Genomic DNA, 22,938 nt, shown 5'->3' with positions numbered 1-22,938 from the left:
TTGACAATGGCTTCCCGTCTCTCCAGGACTGCTGAGATTGCTACTGATTTGCTACCTTGTGCAGTCCTTACAACACCCTCAATCTCGCCTGTGTCGTGCTTTGACTCCCCCCCCCCCCCCCCCCGTAGTTCCTGTCCCCCTTCACCACCTCCCTCTTTCTGTCCGGTTGTCTCACCTGCAACATTCTCCTTCGGTTAGCATTACTAATATTTCTCCTCTATTGTTCTATCCTTGCCCCCGTGGAGGGTCCCCCTTCCTTAATATTGTAAATCCCTGACCCACATCACTAAAGCTTTTACAGTTCCCACAGTTCTGAAACATCTTTTCCTTGAACACTTTTCTTCACATTCCCACTCCATTTCCATTTTCACCGATGGGTCTAATTCTGCAGACGGTGTAGGCTACTCTGTTGTTTTTCCTGGTCACATCTATATGTGTCGCCTGCCTCCGGGGACTAGCATCTTCACGGCGGAACTTTATGCTATTCTCTATGCTCTTCGTCTCCTACTTTCTCACTGTCAATCCTCCTTTGAGGTTGTAGCTGTGTAGTTAACTTTCGCAGTGCCTCATGACTCTGGAGTCCTTTAATCCAGTCCATCTGGTGCTAGTTGAGATTCAACATTGGCTGTTTCTTATCTCCAGTAGATTTAAGACAGTCGAGTTTTGCTGGGTTCCCAGCCATATTGGTGTCTCTTTAAATGTGCGTGCGGACGCTGCCACTAAGGAAGCTATCCACACTTGTCCTATCTCCCATGTAGATATTCCTTATTCCGACTTTTACCCAGCTATTCATTCCTCCATCCTTGCCCCTTGGCAGGGTTGTTGGTCTTCTGTTACTGGTAACAAACTGCATACTCTTAAGAGTAGTGTGTCCTTGTGGCCTTCCTCCTACCACCGTAACTGGCGGTGGGAAACGGCTCTGGCAAGGTTGCATATTGGCCATACGCGCTTAACTCAAGGACACTTAATGGAGCGCTGCCCCGCTCTTTATTACCCTAACTGCAGTGTCCCTCTTACTGTTGTGCATGTCCTTGTTGAATGTCCTGACTTGCAGGACGAGCGTGTATCTTGCTTTCCAACCGACCCATGCTGTCACTTGGCCCTCAATAGAATTCTTGGTGAATCAGATACTTTTGATATCATTCGCTTTATGCGTTTCTGTTCTCATATTGACATCCTTGGTGATATTTAGTGCCTTCTGGTTATTCTGCACATTTGATGTTGCTACATAGCCTTCCTGGCTCGGTGCCTTCTTTGATAATTACTTATTAACCATGAGAAAAATTAAGTAAACTATGGAAAATAACCCCCTACTGTACTCATCGCCAGATGGTGGCTCAGCTCACCCAGGGGTTCCCGCTATCTACCTAAACAGGGACGTACTGAGTGGTCCACCAGAAAATGCCATTTCATTACAATCAATGTTGATTTCTGGGAGAGGCCCCTCAGTAACCTCCCAAGCTAACTCAATGGTGCCTTGGCAGAGCAGGCTGGCTTATCTGAAAGGGGAAAGAAAGATTAATTAAGCAGAAAAGACAGCCCGAGTTTACCCGTAGGAGCACATGACAAGAGATGGGTCATGGTCCAACCCGTCCTCAGGCCAAGTCTGTTCCATCCCACAGTCGACCTCTAAGATGCATTCATCAACTTTAACATGCTGTTCATTCAAAATAGGAATTTTCTCAAACATAAATTAATATTGTTATATATTAGCATACTGTGCATATTTAGGGATTGGTTAGGTTAGGTGTTTAGGTTCTGTTGGCAATTATTTGTATTTGTAGCATGTGGGTGAAGCATTTACAGCATTGTGGTTTGAACAAAATTCATCAGCGAAGCACTTGTTCAAGAAGTGTTCGAACGTTATCAGTTATGAGTCGTGTGTAAACCATTTTTCATTCATAAACAGGGGGTTTGGCGGGTGCATGGAATGGACTTTGGTCTTTGTTTATGAGGACGGGCTGCATAGTCAGAAGAGTCAGCTCTTCTGACCAAATGCCCAAGTGCCAAACAAGCACTGTGAGGCCAAGTGACAGTCATCATATAAAGAGAGGCCAATGCTTGGTTGGACTGTAAAAAAGCCATAAGCCAAAATATTCACTATAGACATATTGGAAAGCCAAGTCCTAACCTTCCAAACATGAGAATTGGGATAAACCTCTGATCGACTAAAGCAAGCCACTCTTCAGATAAACAGAGAGAAACAGGCCTCAGAACAAGGTACAGTATGTGAAGGACTCGATCAACAAAGCATCTACTCGCAGAGCACAAGTAGCATGCAAATAATGCCACACTATAGCCATTATACAAAGTGTATGATATTCCCGTGGCTGCACAAACCAAACATCGATGAAGGAGAACGTTGAAGATGAAGCATATGAAGACAAGGATCGATTGAACAGAAACCATGCTTCCAGAGAAGAATGTGAAGCTCTCCAACTCAACAGTCTGAAGCCAGAGCCAAAAAAAAGGCCACCTTAACATTTCTATTGCACAACACAGTTGTGGATTGATCTCGCCAATTTTCCGTAAACTGTGCGACACGGTTGCAGAATTTTTAAACCATTGCATAAGATTTCAAACTCCTGCAGATATATGGGGCTCACATCTGCTTCCTCAGGCCTTCAGTAAACAAATGCCATCTTGGAAAAACTTGATGACACCACTCCTAAGTATGAGGATCTCAGTACTGTACTGAGAGGACAACCATGAATAATGCAGCAGCAGCTCACAACACTGCCACGCTGCTTGTGGCCACAGCATCACTTAATAATGATAAAATTAATAAGTAACTTCAATTATTTAATGATGATAGTATATTAGAGGATCCTTACTGTTGATACAAACTATTTTGACTAGTAGATTATAGAGCCAGGATGTTACATTATGCTAAAGATGGAATGGTGGCATTTGAGTACTGTTAAGAGTGTCCACTGTACGATACTTGTACCAATCTGGCAACCATCCACATGATATGTGGAGCACTCTTCTGTAACTGGATGATGGGAGCAGGTCATGGCATGTGTGGGCACATTTCTTAGGTAAGTATATTTTCTGTGTTAAGTATTAAAGTCACCAATTCCTATTTAAAGTCATGTTATGTTGTGCTGTTGCTTGCACAGGCTGAACTCAGGGAGTAGAAGAACTCCCAGAACATCCCCCCCCCCATGGTATGACCTCTCTTCAGGTATGAACCCCCTCCAGGTATGCTAGAATATAGGTTTCCTGTTACCTGGAATTCAGGCACTCCAGGAAGTAATATGATTGACTTGTGATGTACTGTATGATATATAGTTCAAGAGTTGTTTCATTAATAGAGTATGCCATTTTACATCTCATCCACCGCCTAAATGGGGTTCATGGATTTAATGTAATATAGGATGTGGTAAAGGATTGTTACTTTGGGGGCAAGGGTTAATAAATGTGAATTAAGTAATTACCTAAGTGTAGTTACAGGATGAGAGCTACGCTCGTGGTGTTTCGTAAAATATAAAACTTCAGACAGACAGGCTGACAGGCTGACTGGCTGGCTGGCTGGCTGGCTGGCTGACTGACCGACTGACCGACTGACCGACCGACCGACCGACCGACCGACCGACCGACCGACCGACCGACCGACCGACCGACCGACCGACCGACCGACCGACCGACCGACCGACCGACCGACCGACCGACCGACCGACTCTGACTGACTCTGTCTGTCTGACTGTCTGTCTGTCTGTCTGTCTGACTGACTCTCTGTCTGTCTGTCTGTCTGACTCTTTGTCTCTCTCACACACACACACACACAGTGTGTGTGTGTGTGTGTAATTACCTAAGTGTAATTACCTAAGTGTAGTTACAGGATGAGAGCTACGCTCGTGGTGTCCCGTCTTCCCAGCACTCTTTGTCATATAACGCTTTGAAACTACTGACGGTCTTGGCCTCCACCACCTTCTCACTTAACTTGTTCCAACCGTCTACCACTCTATTTGTGTGTGTGTGTGTGTGTGTGTGTGTGTGTGTGTGTGTGTGTGTGTGTGTGTGTGTGTGTGTGTACTCACCTAGTTGTACTCACCTAGTTGTGTTTGCGGGGGTTGAGCTCTGGCTCTTTGGTCCCGCCTCTCAACCGTCAATCAACAGGTGTACAGATTCCTGAGCCTATCGGGCTCTGTCATATCTACACTTGAAACTGTGTATGGAGTGAGCCTCCACCACATCACCCCCTAATGCATTCCATTTGTCAACCACTCTGACACTAAAAAAGTTCTTTCTAATATCTCTGTGGCTCATTTGGGCACTCAGTTTCCACCTGTGTCCCCTTGTGCGTGTTCCCCTTGTGTTAAATAGACTGTCTTTATCTACCCTATCAATCCCCTTCAGAATCTTGAATGTGGTGATCATGTCCCCCCTAACTCTTCTGTCTTCCAGCGAAGTGAGGTTTAATTCCCGTAGTCTCTCCTCGTAGCTCATACCTCTCAGCTCGGGTACTAGTCTGGTGGCAAACCTTTGAACCTTTTCCAGTTTAGTCTTATCCTTGACTAGATATGGACTCCATGCTGGGGCTGCATACTCCAGGATTGGCCTGACATATGTGGTATACAAAGTTCTGAATGATTCTTTACACAAGTTTCTGAATGCCGTTCGTATGTTGGCCAGCCTGGCATATGCCGCTGATGTTATCCGCTTGATATGTGCTGCAGGAGACAGGTCTGGCGTGATATCAACCCCCAAGTCTTTTTCCTTCTCTGACTCCTGAAGAATTTCCTCTCCCAGATGATACCTTGTATCTGGCCTCCTGCTCCCTACACCTATCTTCATTACATTACATTTGGTTGGGTTAAACTCTAACAACCATTTGTTCGACCATTCCTTCAGCTTGTCTAGGTCTTCTTGAAGCCTCAAACAGTCCTCTTCTGTTTTAATCCTTCTCATAATTTTAGCATCGTCCGCAAACATTGAGAGAAATGAATCGATACCCTCCGGGAGATCATTTACATATATCAGAAACAAGATAGGACCGAGTACAGAGCCCTGTGGGACTCCACTGGTGACTTCACGCCAATCGGAGGTCTCACCCCTCACCGTAACTCTCTGCTTCCTATTGCTTAGATACTCCCTTATCCACTGGAGCACCTTACCAGCTACACCTGCCTGTCTCTCCAGCTTATGTACCAGCCTCTTATGCGGTACTGTGTCAAAGGCTTTCCGACAATCCAAGAAAATGCAGTCCGCCCAGCCTTCTCTTTCTTGCTTAATCTGTGTCACCTGATCGTAGAATTCTATCAAGCCTGTAAGGCAAGATTTACCCTCCCTGAGTGTGTGTGTGTGTGTGTGCGCTCTTGCCCTTCAGTTCTGGGAAACACTTAGTAGCATGTCTTTGCACCTTTTCCAGTTTGTTGATGTGTTTAAGATATGGGCACCACACAACCGCTGCATATTCTAGTTTTGGCCTAACAAAAGTCGTGAACAATTTCTTCAGTATTTCGCCATCCACGTATTTAAAAGCAATTCTGAAGTTAGAAAGCATGGCATAGGCTTCTCGCACAACGTTCTTTATGTGGTCTTCAGGTGATAATTTTCTATCTAGAACCACCCCTAGATCTCTTTCTTTATCAGAATTCTTTAAAGATTTCTCACATAATTTATAGGTTGTGTGGGGTCTATGTTTTCCTATTCCACATTCCATAACATGGCATTTATTCACATTAAATTTCATTTGCCAAGTGGTGCTCCATATACTTATTTTGTCTAGGTCCTCTTGAAGGGCATGACAATCATCTAAGTTTCTTATCCTTCCTATTATCTTAGTATCATCAGCAAACATGTTCATATAATTCTGTATTCCATCTGATAGATCATTTATGTAGACAATGAACATCACCGGTACAAGAACTGAACCCTGTGGTACTCCACTTGTGACATTTCTCCAGTCCGATACATTGGCTCTTGATTACTGCCCTCATTTTTCTGTCAGTCAGAAAATTTTTCATCCATGTTAGAAGCTTACCTGTCACCCATCCAATATTTTCCAGTTTCCAGAACAACCTCTTATGTGGAACTCTGTCGAAAGCTTTTTTTTAGGTCCAGATAGATGCAGTCAACCCAACCATCTCTTTCCTGTAAAATTTCTGTGGCTCGATCATAGAAACTGAGTAAATTCGATATGCAGGATCTTCCAGATCGAAAACCATACTGTCTATCTGATGTTATATCATTTCTCTCCAGTTGTTCTACCCATTTAGTTTTTATTATTTTTTTCCATAATTTTGACTATAGCACTTGTCAATGATACAGGTCTAAAATTGAATCTTCCCTGCTGCCACTTTTGTTGATTGGAACTACGTTAGCCCTTTTTCACACATCTGCTACGACTCCTGTACACAGGGATGTTTGAAAAATCAGCCGAAATGGAATGCTGAGCTCAGGTGCACATTCTCTCAAAACCCATGGTGAAACTCCATCTGGGCCAACTGCTTTGTTCTTACTTAGCTCCAGACGCATTTGTTTCACTTTCTCTCTAAGACACCTCTATGTGCTCAATGCTGTTCTCTGAAATTCTTATTGTGTCTGGTTCTCTGAAGATCTCATTTTGTACAAACACACTTTGGAACTTTTCGTTTAATGTTTCACACATTTCCTTTTCATTTTCCGTGTCTCTGTTCCCCATTTTCAACCTCTGAATATTATCCTTTACCTGCAGCTTGCTTTTAATGAATTTATAGAAAAGGCCTGGATCTGGTTTACATTTGTCTGCTATACCATTCTCAAAGTTCCTCTCTGCCTCTCTCCTTACTGACGTGTAGTTGTTTCTTGCATCTTTGTATCGCTGGTATGTTTGGGGGTTTGGCCTCTTTCTAGAATAATTCCATGCTTGTGTCTTTTGATCTCTGGCCCTCTTGCAATTTCTGTTGAACAAACCCTGTTTCCTAGGTCTGCATCTCTGTTTTGGTATGAATGTTTGTGTGCCTTTGTCATATATTTCGCAAAATTTGGCATACATCTCATTTACTTCCTTGCTTAGCAACAAGTCTGTCCAATTATACCCATGAAAAAAATTTCCAAGTTCCCCATAGCATCCTCTCTTGAAATCGAGTTTAACAACTGTTTCACTGTCCCCATTCTCTACTAGATTATATCACATAGCGTATTTAATATTTTCAGCTTTTCTCTGTCCTCCTTTGAGAGGTCTTGTCTTATTGAATAAAGTTTGTCATCCTCATCACATTGCAGTTTTCTGGTATTCCGAAGCACTTCTGTCATATACTTCACTCCATTAAACGTCACCCTTAAGGGGCAGTTCTTGTCTTTCTCATATTTTCCTATCCTCCTAAAATCACTAACATGCTCCTTTGGTGTGTGATCATCTGTCTGTTCAGTGTTCTCTCTCCTGTCTGGCAATCTGTGCAGCCTGTTCATCCTGACCGTCTGTCTAGTCTGACAATTTGTGAAGAATTCCAGTTTGTCTAGCTTGACAGCCTGATGAGGTACGTCCAGATGTTCAAGTACTTACACCACTTTCACACTCCACTTCATCGCACATTTTTACTTGAACAAACTCGAAATGGATAGCCGGCATATCCAGTTGAGAGGTATCCAGAAAGCACATTGTTGTCTGTGTATATAACATGTGTATATGGTGTAATAACAGCCAAAATAGTATGTATTGTTGTCAAAAGAATATAATATTGCAACATATTAGTGAGATGAATATATCTGTATATACCTATGCTCTACATGTTCTGTGATACAAATAACATTATTCATAGCCCAATGCATCATTGCACTTGAAAAAAAACCCACGGTGAAAGCATTCAAATATAGAGCAAATATAAAATATATTCAATGCTTGGAGTTACAGCTTCATGCAAAAAGGCTGAACTCTGATCACTGGTTACAAGATTATTACACCCACCAGAACTGCTTAGCGGTAAATAATGGTGCATAAAAATGTATTTATATATGTGTGTATGTGTAGTGAAATAACAAAAACAGTATATTTTATTGTTCTAAGAATATAATATGGTGTGCATATTAGTGACAGGATGGTATTTGAGCATACCAATGTTCCACACATTTTATTATACAAATTTCTTAAATTAAATGACACACTACTGAATAATTTTATTGCACAAAAACAGGGAAAAAACAAATCAGTGACACTGAAATACCATATATATCTTTATGTAGTACTCGATCGCACATAAAAGTCGATTCCCCCCCCCCCCTTTTTTTTGTAAAAGAAACAAAAATGGTAGCTTTAAATATGCCTTTTGATCCCTCCAAAAAAGTCAATATTTGTCAGCGAAGGTATTATCCTGTATATATTTAAAAATAAGTTACAAAATCGTCATGAATTTAAGGCAAATATATATTATTTCAAATAGTAAAACAGTAGGTCTGGACATTTAGGTTCAAGTGTGTACCTACCTTACTGTAGCCTGCCCTGTAGCTGGGATGTTGAGTGCTTACAGTAAAACACTGTACAGTATAATAGTGAGCACTGTACATGTGTTTATGTATAATGGTTCACCCTTAGTAAAATAAATGCACAAGAGATACTGCAAGTCTGCAACCCCTATATTTCTTCAGTTCTAAACATAATAAACACATGCATCATGCACCCATCTGCTTACCATGTTTCACAGAGTGCTGTAGAAATTTAAAAAAATAACGCAAATAGGATAATGACATGTGTTTCCTGAAGCACCAATAATAAAAGGCCTAATGATATTCTTGAAATGACATAAGATAAACTTATTGTCTCATGGGGGAGCATTGCACCTGACCAATACCTTTACAGAATTCCTCTGAACCAGCACACCAACCATCCTCTCTGGGCAACAGAGATGGTTAGTCAACCAATGTGTTACCAGCCAATGAGAAAAATCAATAGTCTAGTCAGTCTTCCATACAAGCTTGCCAATTTAGCAACCAAACAGCAAATCAGTCATACAGAATGTCATCACAAAGAAACAACAAGTATGCATCTTAGTTCAAACTAAAACTGTTTACCATATATTAACAATTTCATGTGGTGGTCTTTTTTTTTTTTAATCAAATATTATCAGTCCATTTTTTTACTTTTAACTGCTGTGTTTTATTTCATGAATTGTGTGTTCTTGTACAAATATGGTAGCAGGTGTTGGTCAGGCTGAGTTGCATTTGTTTGCAACATGGAGGCACTATTGTCGTAAACTTGATGTTGCCTGGATGCTACCAGAACATACAGTATAAGGAAATTATCAGAAATATCATTGCCGGTATAAGAAAACTAAGCCTAAAGTGCTGGTATTTACTGTGTAAGGGCACGAGAATAATATTCATGTAAGTGCACAAGTGTGATCTGTGAAGGGCACAAACTTTTTGCTGCTGGAATCAAGGCTTGAGTATGAAAACCTGTCTTTATTGTTTATACAGAAGTGTAGAATCCTTATGAAAATGGTGAGTTCTCCTCGGACGTACCATGATACACTACAGTAATGTATATAACAAATATCAATCCAACAAACATACCATGACTGGTATCAACAAAATTAACAAAGAAGCAGTTTTGAAAACTGCAATTTCAAGAACAAGAGGACACAAGTTCAAAATGAAGAAACAAAGCTACTGAAAAAACATTAGAAAGTTCACTTTTGCAGAGTAGTAGATGGTTGGAACACGTTAAGTGAAACATTGTTGTTTCATGAAACATGAAACATAAAGTAGGAACAGGTAGTGGAGTCTAAAACCATCAGCAGTTTCAAAGCATTATACAGTATGATAAAGAGTGCTGGGAAGACGGGACAGCACAAGCATAGTTCTCGTCCTGTAACTACACTGATGTAATTACATATACAGTACATACTGTACAGTACATATACACAGTACAGTAGTGCAAAATGCAGAACTTGTGTAGATTGCATTTGTGAAAACTAATAGGGGTATATATCCTGCATGTTCTGGCTATATTTGTATTCACATATTGTTTAGCAGAGTTTACTGCATATTGATGTTGCACGTGTGCTCAGTCTTCTTTCCATTCAACACTAACATGGTAATGACCAATCATAACCCACCTATACAATCACAAATAAAGGCTGGCTTAGGTAATTTCACACTCTTGCGTTATTATGTAGGAGCACTGATTTGAATTATGTATTGAATTAACATCTCTGAATTTTTTTACATCTTGGTTTATATAAAGGTTTAAATATAAACATTGCACAAACATATGAAATACTGTATAGTGATAATATTATTACTAGTATGATGGAATTTGGGCCTGAGACCCAACATTAGAGTGCACACATACCGTGATATTGTCAGACTAATGTCACCCAGCTCATGAGATAGTATTTGTCAAAGATTCTACCTATTGGTATTACAGTGCACCATCTTTACTTATTTACTTAAATATTTATAGGAAATTACAATGGGTTTTGTAACAAACAAAATTGGTGTGTAAATCTCATTAATATTGTATACACCTAGTGTGTTTCTTCAGGCATGTCCTAACAGGTCATGGCTTATATAGCTGAAAGCCAAGAAAATATCTTTACATATACTGTACAACATATTCTTTCAGTGGGAAGCCCCTTTGTTTCCCTGGAGCTATCGAGCTAATGTGTGTTATATTAGATTGGGGCATTAGTCTATGGAGTTTGACCTACTGGGGACCATGAGCCAGAACCTGGCCCCCCTGAGAGAGGTTGCAGGGAGCAATGGCCCTGGAACCCTCCCCCCCTGTGGTTGGGGGTTTTCCTTATCTGCCATCAACTGGGGTTTGGCACCCAGAAAGGTAGGCATAACAAATTACCATGTTATGCCTCTGTTATTTTCTTACCATGTTGGGTTACCCAACATGGTAAGAACTATAACGCTAAACTATAATGCCAATCCTGATCTCAAAAGCTTCATAGAAGGTTGTATCAGAACCCATGAGCATCACACCAGAAATAAATACAGTTTTGATATTCCTAGAGTACGACTTAATCAAACTAGAAATGCTCTACAAATCAAGGGGCCCAGAATGTGGAATGACCTTCCCAACCATGTTAAAGACTGTACCTCTCTCAACCAGTTTAAGTTAAAAGCGAAGCTATACCTAATAAATTCCCTGTAACCTACCTTACCCTTCTATTGTCAACCATGTCTGTTTTTTTCTTTAAAGAGCGCTGTTTGTCGACATAATTGTATTTGTGCTGCTTTTTCATCTATGTTTTCATTTCTTGTTTTCATTCTACTCATTATGCTCAATTAGTATTAAGCTTGTCATTTAAGTTTATCATGCCCGAAACGCTTTGCGTAATAGTGGCTTTAGGCATTGTATGTACTAGCTATACCTATAAGTCAAACAATCCTTGTAAATATTTATTGTATGTATGTACCTTACCTAAATAAAATTGTATTGTATTGTATTGTACATGGTAAGAAAAATACAAAGAAAAACCGAACAGAGAAGCAGAACTCTCTCCAATCCCAAGGAAACAAGCAAAAGTCACACTCCACTGGTGAGCCCCAGACCTCCCCATGCTGACTACCTAGCACTCAAGTTTGTTAGCTAATGTGGTCTGGGGCGGAGGTCTTCTCTGGTCTCGATTTAGGCGGGGTTTTCCCTTCATGGGGACCTCTGCAGTGTTGTTGTGTGGTGGCCAGGTGTCCTCATCAGTGCCTGGGCTGCATGCGCTTAGGGGCATCCTTCCCTAAGCTCCCTGTGAGTACTGTCCTTGCGGGTTAGGGTTCCCTTTCCTTGTGCGTTCGGGAAACCATTTCCGTAAGGGTTTTTGCTGCTCAGCATTTATCCCACCCTTGGTGCCAGCTGGGATTTCTTGGCCCTTGTTTGGCTTTGGGTAGGGAATGGTATCATGCTGGTTGGAGCATCAAGGTGTTGTGCAGCCTGCCTACCTATGCAGCAGCCAGTTCTTGTTTCCTCTGGGGACATTGTATCTTTGCCAGGGGTTTTCTTTTGTTTTTTGTTTGTTTTTTTTGCCTGGTAGGGGGTCTGCCTGGTGTGGCTATAGTTCCACTTCTATTATTTTGGTGGCCCTCTGCTAGGTCCCGGTGCTTGTACACGTCGCAGGGGTTTCAGTGCTTTGATCTTCCCCTTGTTAGCTTTGGGTCTTAACCAGTTAGCAACACCTTGCCCGGGCTTCCCGTAGTGGTCAGTCTACGGGCCCTGAAAACTCTGTCACGGCTTGGTGGAAATATGGATGCGCCTTCCAAGTTTTTGGAAATTGGTGGCTGTATCTGCAAGAATACAGCCACCAATTTCTAAAAATACAGTGGAACCTTGATTTACAAATGCCCCTACTTACAAATTTTTTGAGTTACGACCCCAATTTCGTCAAAAAATTTGACTCAACTTACAACCTTAGCCTCAACTTGCGACTTTGTTAATACACATATGGGTTGACGGAGAGCGTGGCGCGTTTCAGTTTACCAGTGTCTCTCGCCTAGTGACGATCGTGCTTGAATTCTTTGTAAAGAATTTTATTGTTTTTCTGCTTGTTTGGTTATGAACATAAAAGTAATTATTATATATCATGCCATGGGTCCCAAGAAGGTCAGTGGTAAGGTTAAACCTAAGAAAATAGTTGTGAGTAGAGGCAGTAGAGGATGTCCTTTCCTCATTAAGAAAATGTATGAAGTATGGGTAGAACTGCAAAGTTTTGTTAAAAAACTCACCCAAATAAAGCTGTAGCAGGCCGTTACATTGACCTTTTGAATGACAATGTGATAGTCTCACTACAGACAAGTTTTAAAATGTAGGGAAAAACAAGTGTCTTTAGACAGATTCTTAGTAAGACAAGCAAGTAGCGAGTCACAACCAGGTCCTAGTTAGTGGTCTGCAGGCAAAAATGTAGGAGAGAGAGTACCCCAGAAAAGTCATCATTGCCTGATTTTATAATGATAGGGGACTCCCCTTCCAAACACTAACACCTCTCCTCCTCCTTTTCCCCTCCTCACTGTCTTCCATATGCCAACAAGAGTCATCAATAAAGGTAAGCTATAACTTGTACATACTATAGTACAAAATATGTGTGTGTGTGTGTATTATATATGAAATGTATTTTGAAGTTAATATTTATGGGAGTGTGGAATGGATTAATTCAATTTACATTATTTCTTACGGGAAAATTTGTTTAGAGTTACGACCTGTCTCTGGGACGGATTAGATTCATAAGTTGAGGTACCACTGTAATAAGATATTGCTCACAAGCCAGGAGGAATCATGGCTCAGTATTATTGCCAGACAACAGCCACAAACCCAGACTACAATTGATAAAGGTTTCATTCAAAACAGTAAGCAGATAAAACAAAGGACACACAAGAGCCGGTTAATATTCCTTTGTGCATAACAAACTGTTCTTAAGACTTAAATAAAAATCATTCTACCAGAAGGTGCAAAGGAGGATACAATAAGCCATCCACCTGCAGCTAGACATCATCATGGTTAGTAACCCAAGTCCATGAAGAGAGAAAGTAAAAACCCAAATCCTCATTCAACGCTTCAGATATGAGTATCACAATGACCAGAGGAGAGGAAGAGCCTGCCTCAGTACTCTGCCAATGGAGTTGGAGCAGAAGCAATACTGTTTTAGATGTGACGACAGGAAGCAATCTGATAAGAGAAGCCTCCTGTTAACACAGCAAACACAGAGCCAACCATCTAAAGAAAAGAAGGGGAGATCAGAAGTTCCAACAGAAGCTTCAATGAAAAATGGTGGTACTATACCTCCAGCTTTCATCCTCATACCTCTGCCCATCTACATGAAGAAAACTTGAAGCCTCTGGGCCCCACAATTAAAGGTAAAAAATGGAAATCCGGGTGCTTTGCAAATGAACCCGTGAAACAGAGCACCTGATGGTGAAGCATCCAAGATATAACTTCGAATGGCATGTCTTGAAAGGGTAACTGAGAGATGAGTCAACAAAAGAACAAGATCCCATAAAAATGAAGAGACTCCTATGATGAGGTAGTAAAAACTTTTAACTGGAAGCACCAGAGATGATATTTTAACACTCAAACCCTGAGCATGTAATGTACACAGAGACAAGGGCTTGAACAAGGCATCCACCCACATGACAATGGTGAAAATGACCTTGTACCTAGCAGGGAATGAAGAAGACAGGGTCAATAAATTTAATTTGTCACCCTTAATATAGCTCACCAGGCATAGTTTTACCACTTGTTAAATTGCCAAGTCATTTTGCCAAACCTAAAATAGGTCACTAGATCTCCTGCCCCCAAAGCAAGAGTTTGAGCAAAGGTGCAGGTTTCTTGGCTTACTTTAACCTTGTCTTGTTTACTACTGACAAGAGAGAAACCCAGATGGGGAGAGAAACCAAGTCAGTGGCCTAAGCAAGATCTAGGGATACCAAAATAGTCTGCATGCTACACAGGATGTAAAAAACAAAGGATCAATATCAATGCACAGCTACAAACACCTATGGTACTATGTATAAGAGCCACCATAATGGAAGTAGGGACGCTCTTGAGAGCTTGGCCACTGCTGTGTAACATTGGGCAAACTGGATAATCAATACACAGACACACAAATACTTGCCTTTATACTAACATGTGAAATGTTATTACAATAAAAGAATAAGCCAATGTTTATTTATTCTCCCACTATAAAAGAGATGTGCATAACTCTCTGGTCCCATCCTGCTTACCCTACGTTGTATGCAGTTAGGATGAATATGACGAGTAGGAAGCCCAGAGACCATATTATAGTAAGAGCTGTCATCTGGTGGCAGCAGAAGATTCATAAGTAATGGGCTGTTAGCTACAGAACCTTGCTTAAACACAAGTGATTACAGGAAATATCTCTCTCGCAGCTTTTAGTTTACGTGGAATGCACCTCTGTGGCTCTAGTGACCCCTAGTACCATTAGTGTCCCCTGCAAGAACTGTGTGAAAAGTTCCCTGTGGTGCTGGTGCCATGAATGCCTCCTGCCTGACTGTTCATGATCCTTGTCTAGAGCGAGACAGCACATTTTATTGTAGAAGGCTACCAAATGCAGCAGCTCGGGGTAACAGTGGCAAACATCAAAGGATATAGTGACTGAAGCAATGCATTTTATATTTCATTAAATTAAATTACCTTTGGCTGCTCAATTCAACTACCAAATTACCTTCAGCTATTACATTAACAAACAGTTATGAATATTTTAAGTGGGAATAATTGTGTGAATAGTGTAAAAAATATAAACCCCTCTTCTAAGTAAACATTTCCATGAGCTTAAATAACACAAACTTACAATATATAATTTAATGGTGAAAACTGATCAGCAGAACATGGAAAAAATGCCAATAGCAATGCAGAACTATTAAATAAAGTACTGTACAGTAGCTTAACCCATCAACTGGGGAAATGTGACATAAAACATACAAAGTGGATGCATCCATCAGAGTACAATTGCTGGGACTCATACAGCCATATCATGCATGTTGTTGGGAGAAACATTGAGGGGGGTGGCTCTTTGTGACAATGTATGGCATGGTGAAGTACTGCACGTACTCTGATGCAGTGAGGTTTGTGACCAGGTCTCACAATACTGAAGAAACTAATATACATTTCAAGAATAGTAATTAGGAGAGAAATGAACTGTGTATATTATTGAACTACAAACAGTAAAAGTATATGACTAATAACATGTGTGACTAAGTGCTAGAGGTTCCAATAAACAAACTAACATGCATTTCTGAGAAGGATAATGATATACGATGAAAGGAAACATACCGTATTTGTCGGCAGAAAGGACGCATGTTTTCCGTCCATCACCAAGTACAGTATACAGTATACTGTTTTACATGCACAAAATCATGTGTTTCCCCAGTAAAACAACTTGAACATCACTTTCAATAAATGTATGATGGAACATTATAAAATATTTTTCCATAAAATGTCCTTATAAATTAAGTGCATCTTAAACGCGGGCAAATACGGTAATACGTTTGCATATCCTTACCAGATGAGGTAACACAGATTTTGTGTTAATCAATGAGAGGTAAATGTTTGAGTAATATATTAAGAAGCAACAAAGATGATGGATAGTTCAATAATTGTGGTGGTGGATGTGTTGGGTTTGGTGCACTGTAACAAGATCTCTGTGAATACCAGTTAATAGGTGAACAAGTGAAGAGAACATATAAAGTGGGGACTTTCCATAAAAGAAAAATGTCACTGGTGCTGCAAATGAGAAGGGGTTTGGGATTCAAGTGAAAAACAAAAAACAAAAAGAGCAGTGAGGTAGGAATTACAATAAGAGGAGTAGTAGTTTGAGGAGTCAAGAGGGAGGAGGCACTGACCTCGCCCAGGCCCGTCTCACGCCCACACAGCCGGCCTCCTCCACACCTCCAGGCAACCTGCTCACTTGATTGGCCTGAGAGAGAATTGTCGAACCGAACAGAAGTCAATCCCAGCATTAATGGTAGCATGAGATTTTATAAAGCAAGAATCAGCGGGTGAAATATGTAATAAAAAAGGCAATAGCTGTGTCAAGATTCTTGAAAGAAATATTTAAATAAAAAAATTGAAGAATGAATGACAACTATTTATATCATATTATAAATGACTGACACACACACCCACACAAAATATAGCACAATTTAAACAAATCTGCAGAAATATTTTACTGAAAAGTCTGTGAGACATACAGGCACTTCCCTATACAGTACAGAAGGTCCCTGACTTATGAACATCCAATCGTATGAACAGGCTCAAAACTCCCATTTTAGCCCTATGTTCTACTATACAACCCATTTCTGAAGTTGCATTTATAATGCACTATTTCAGTTTATAGAGGAAAATGCCTCAATAATGACTGACAAGAAGACTTGCACTGATGGTTCACCAGTGCCCATGCATCGCCGCCTTTCATTGCCGCCGCCTCTAGTTTTTATACCTTTCTGAATGCATCCTGTTCACAAGTTGGGGACATCTTGTACAGTAGTTTGCTGGATTCTTGGAAAATAAAATCTTATTTAGCATAATATTGGGTTAACCCCCAACATGCGGTCATCGTCATCTGATGGACTGGAGCACTGCGATTATTGTCATTTGCTGATTCTCATTATTAGTGCCCAGTTATATTACCAATGACAAATATGATTATAATACAGGATGCTTCAGAAGACACATTATCCATGGTCAATGAATATTGTTAGTTAATTACACAAATTATTAAATATGTTGGCCATTATGGTTTGTATATAAATGTACATGATGAATCATGTTATCGAATGTCTTATTTTATATGCCATCTACTGTATGCTAAATGTTGACTTGTAAACATTTCCAGACAGAATTCAAGAAAAGGAGCAGGTTGTAAGACTTTCTTTGAACTGTGCCAGAAATAGGTTTGTGTGTTTATATTATATCATAGGCCTAAATATGGCACTCAATCACTGTTTTTGTCAATTATATGTAGTGTACTTAAGCCAAGCTATTTGAAACATACTACATTATGCAAATTAATTAGTGAAGTAACAAACATAAAAGCCATCAAAGAAAAACATTTTTATTCCTCCCAGTGTAGCCTGTCTCGGTAAACTACAGCACGCATCCAGTGTTAACGCTCACACTCGCCCCACCAAATGGCTACCATGTACACCTTACAAAACCACAAGATGTAAATATACTTTTTTTAGGTGGGGCCTTTTCCTTACTTTTTACATGCGAGTTTACCATTCTATAAGAACAAATTATTTTATCCGCACAGGTGAGGTGACAATTTGGATGACTGCCGCATGTTGAGGGGTAAAATTGCTTACTGATATTTTCCATATTTTTAGGTGCTGTGAAAGCTGCTGTGCCATTTGTGAATCTTATGACGATGTAACAAAGTTTTAAAATGCCAAATATTCCCAGACAGCATGAAACAAAATTTCCTTTTCATGTATACACACTTGCATTAATAGAAGAAATTTCATTTCTGCAAGTTCATCTCACTTGTACATAAAATAGAATAATGAATATACAAATATTTATTCCTCACTCATCCACACACACTAATTTTTTTGCAAGAGATTACCCATTTGAAGTAATAGGAGCTAAGCTAGATTTATACCACCTCTTTCTTTTATCCAAAATTTTGTGGTACAGTATTATCATCTAGTACTGTATTGTAAAGCTAAGCATGTGACATCTGTCTTCTTTGTAAATTTGATTGTAAATAATTATAAAGCTACCAGTGGTTACAGCACACACAGCCTTCCGAAACTTATTTTAACCTGATGAACAAATCTATTTTAACCTTCCACCACTCTATTGATAAAATGTAAGGCGTTAAGTGTAAATTAAACCCTCCTTTCTGAGCCGGTCATTCAGTTGCTTCCCGAGGCAAAATATAGCTTCTCCCTGAAACCAAGAAGTTCAGCATGGACCACTGACATTCCTTTTTCCAAATTATATGAAATTGTGCTAAGAATAAGGTGACATGAAGGCAAAAACCACGTCAGGAAAAATATAATCAAAGAAATTGACATTAGAGATGAGTGGCTAACAGCCAGAAACCTCTTGAACGAAAACCACACCCCATCATTAAGGCAACTGGAGGAATCTTGAAGCTAGTGGACAAGAATTTTTCTGCCACTTGGTCTCCATACATACAGTGCCAGATTCAGCCTAAATACTCCACACATGTAGATTGGAAAAGAGCTTGGAAGAATCCACATCTATATCCAGTAGCTGATGGAGTTGGATGGGGACAATGAATGTACAGTATATTGTATAGGATCGGGGATCGACCAGCCGCAGTGGACCTAAAATACATATGCAGTTGACAACTCTCCAATTATACCATTATGGACCAAAATCAGATTGGATTAAATAACTACTGTAGACTGTTTCTCACTGGCTTCATTTGAGACAAAGTGCATCCAATGCAAGCCATACAATCTGAAGACATTACAATATAACTCAAATTCCCAATGGACACAAACAGATCTACTTGGGGTATGCCAAAAGTTTTGCTTACCTAAGGAGACTTCATCTACCTACAATTCAGTTCAAATGATATGGAAACAAGAGACAACCCATGAGAACTTTCAAAATCCCTCAAGAATGTGAATCAATGTTAGAACTAGAGGCCAAATATTTAGGAGAGAGATAATTTGTGGCAGAGATTGAAATGAGACACCACAATAGAGGTAGTGAATCTACTAAGTACTGTTTGGATGCAGAAAGATAAATACTTTTCAACACATTCCATACTACGAACATCTCCTAGTTTATTCAAGACTGTCAACTCTGGCAAGTATGGCAGTGATCAAACACAAAGCCCAAACCCATAGTGAATAATTTGAGTAATGGCTGCATAAGACTCCAAGGAACTGAATCCCAATAAATCCAACGAGGAACCTACTATCAAAGTGAAATTCTAAGTAACAGAAGTAAAAACCATACTTACGGTGCCAGAAACAGGCCACTGACAGAAAAAAAGCAGTTCAAAGCCTTCAAAGCCTTCGGTGAAGCCTAACCCATTAGGTAGACGATATAGGCAGAACTAATATATCTGATTAGGTCACTCAAAAACCTAACATGAAAGCTGGCATTTTCTTAAAACCATATATAGAGCCAACAGACATAGAGTTGTCTCCAACAGTGTGATACAGGCTGCCCTAATCTCCCGAATGAGACCTAACCAGTGGAGACGCATAAAAGACAATAGTACCTGGGAGTGAGTGGAATATGGATTCTACCAAAACACAAGATATAGTGGTTAGATAGCCTCTCTCATGATAGCAATCAGAACCTGATCCACATTTTTCCCATGAAAGATGAAAGCATCTAAGGGACCTCCCGGAACTGACTCAAAGAAGCTTGTCTGAAAGCAAGAATTCCACAACTAAATCTGACAGAGTCAATGAGAAATGGCACAAACAATTTAAGTACAGTACCGGTAGTTCCTTTAAGAGAGGTAAGGCAGCAATCAAGGCTGGCAAAGAGACTCAAAATGGAACGTTCATTTTGTAGTCATATAGCATATAACTTGTGTACAGAAAAATAGTAAATAAATCTGCTGGACAAGAATGGGCCTTGAAATTAACTATAATCAAAGCTATCAGCATTAAGAAACTTATAAATGAAACTGCCAAAGCCTCAGATAAAGATGCATAAAAATTTATTTTTGTATGCATAAAATAAATTTTTCTGGAATTCATACTCTTTCTTCCCCAAAGAGAGGAGGAAGTGAGGAATGTGATACTGCATTCTGGAAGCGGCAGAGGTCCCAAACTTGAAGAGATAAAAAAAAAGTAAGATCAGAAGTATGACCCATCTTGCAGCAGGAACAACAAGATGTCCCACCAAACCTGACTAGAAAGTAAGATGCACCCCTCTTGCACAACAAGAGAATAATCCTTCTTGCAAACAGGACAAAAATGTGCAATTGAGGAGGGATTCAAAGAAGAACTGAGCTCAAACTGGGAATGCAGATACAGTACATGAAATCCCCCTATCCTAAGAAAAATCTCTTCTGACCTGATATTTAAAAGCCAGAACAAAATAGAAACCAAGGTCCTCATGCATGCCATGGATAATTTCCCCAAACCCTTCAAAGGGTTCTTTTGGGAAAGTCGAGGAAAACTCCAGAATCAATTCCTCCTGACCAAACTTTAGTGGAAGTACTCCCAGGATCATCAACTAAAACAGACACTTATCCTGATGAGTCACGGCATTCCTCCTGGTGGGCCGGGATATCCTGGTGGGGCACAAACAGGCATCATCCTGTCTGGCCAAGACACTCATAGTGAGCTGAGGCACCAAACGAACAAAGTACCAACAGCTGAGCACAGTAGTGCCCTCTGAGAATGTAAACAACCACATCAACCAAATACAGTATAGGTGATGACTGCCTGACTGCAAAGCATAGAAAATGAGAGAGAAGTCATGCACAACACGGGGTACACTTAAACGAACTTGAAGAAGCCTCAAAGAAAAAACAGAAATTCCCTCACCCCATCCCAAGATGAAGAGGGATCATGGAGGGATCATATATGGTTCCCAGACAAATACAACAAGGAAACAAGGGAGCAGGTTCTGGAATGTAAAAGGACAGAAAACAACAAGACTTGAAGGTTAAATGGGTAAACAAAAACAGAAACTGCTTGTGGCCCAAACATACCAGTTGAACTGAAGGAAACCACCACCTAAGCACAGTCTGGAAAGCAGGGCCCCATGCAAAGAACACATAGAAACTCCGACAGAATTGCGCCAATACAGAAACTCTGACCCCAGCCTCACTCAAAACAGCAGCAAGAGCTGCCTAGGAATAAAAAATGAAATGAATCTGAAAAAATTAATGGAACAGAGATTAAACTGAATTACCTACCAGAATCTGTAAACATCGGAGAGACGTCAAGTAGGATAAAGCCCAAACTGAGAAAGAAAAACCCACGGAGCCGAAAGTTCTATATCTCGGGGACAAAACTCTAGACAAGAACAAGATCCACCAAAACCTCCTTATGCACAACAAAAACTAGGAAGGTAGTATAGAATGATATAATGGGTAAAATCACCAGGCAGAAGCAAATGTACACTGCTGCTGCTCAAACACAAACTAACACCACATGGTACTGGATCCTGCCCCCCCACAGAAGGTAAACACCACAAGTATATAAAAGTACGACTGCACACTAACTATTATAGCCTCAGTTTAACAGGTCTTGTTTCAGTAAGTCTCAAACCACTATCTGGGACAGTGTTGACTTAACAGGAATTTTTCTAAAAGTGGAACCCCCGAAAACCTCAAAGAAGAAAAACTCGGGTGGTGATCAGTCTTCACTAGCACTGCCAGGGAAGGGAACCCTGAAATGAGAGCCAAAGTGATGCAAATAGCAAGGAATACGGAATGAGACTAGCATACATGCACGTAAAACGTTAACAGCATGTACCTATAACGTTAGGACTAAAATCCAAAAGGAAGGCTAGCCCACTTATCTGAACGATAAAGCAGTGGTCCCAGGCGTTGAAGACAGCACCAGGCGAGAGAGAGAGGGGTTCGCCTCACTGGTACCCCGAGTGGATTGGGGCGCCTCCTGGTGGCAGGAGTAAGGGTTAGGTGGCAAGTTGTTTGATAAGGGTTTGATGGGCCAGAGTTTGGAGAAAATTGCATTTTCAAAATTTTTTTCCTTGAGTAATAGTGTTTTGTGACTCCTTTGTGAGTGGATTAGCCTCAGCAGTTAGTTGATCCCTGTTCCTAACATGCTACCCGCCCCTTTAAAAAGAGGCAAGACACGCATGCACGCACGCACACAAACAATGCACCCCATGTATACATGCATGCATACATGAATAATGCACCCATATACACACATAAATGAGAACCTGCAAGCACACACACATACAAATGCATACTAATGAATATAAAAACACATGCATGTGCAATTAACTCATTATCATTACATGTAATATTATGATAAATATAATGTGTTTATTTGGGAAGCATTACATCACCCTGGAAATTATAATACATACGTAATGTATATACCATATTATTCCCCATTTATCTCTGGGCTAAGTAAGCATGGCCCGCCTCACACACGTGGAGAATAGGGTACAGTAATGATAATGAATGACTGAATAATTAATGCATATATACATACACAGCATACATGAGGTACATTAATAATTAATATTATATGTTCAGAAGACTATAACACAGAAGAAACGTATTCTACTAAAAATTATATATATTTTACTTAAATTAATAACGTTTGACAAATTTGTACATCCATCAGGTAAGATTATTTTCCATGGAAATTATTTTTTATATAAGTTTGCAAGACATTAATCAAAGAATATAATGCCTCAATTGTTTACATTCAAGTTCTAAGACCCTTAAATTTGCAAAAGAAAAACAAGAAAGTTAAATGTTGATATAGTACAAGATGACATTAATGGGCATGTAAGTACATATATTGTACTAAGGTTATGAATTGTAATGTAATTTAAGTGATCAAGAGCCT

The 22,938-nt window shown here is 40.1% G+C and overlaps 1 protein-coding gene across 1 annotated transcript in view; it reads right to left on the bottom strand.

The window, feature by feature from the left end:
• The window catches only part of LOC123758359 (Down syndrome cell adhesion molecule 4), a 228,503-nt gene that overhangs the window by 15,571 nt on the left and 189,994 nt on the right, over positions 1-22,938 (bottom strand). The window lies entirely within an intron of this gene.

The sequence above is a fragment of the Procambarus clarkii genome, chromosome 11, assembly GCF_040958095.1.
Source record: "Procambarus clarkii isolate CNS0578487 chromosome 11, FALCON_Pclarkii_2.0, whole genome shotgun sequence".
Taxonomy (NCBI): Eukaryota; Metazoa; Arthropoda; class Malacostraca; order Decapoda; family Cambaridae; genus Procambarus; species Procambarus clarkii.
This window is presented reverse-complemented; position numbering and strand designations above follow the sequence as displayed.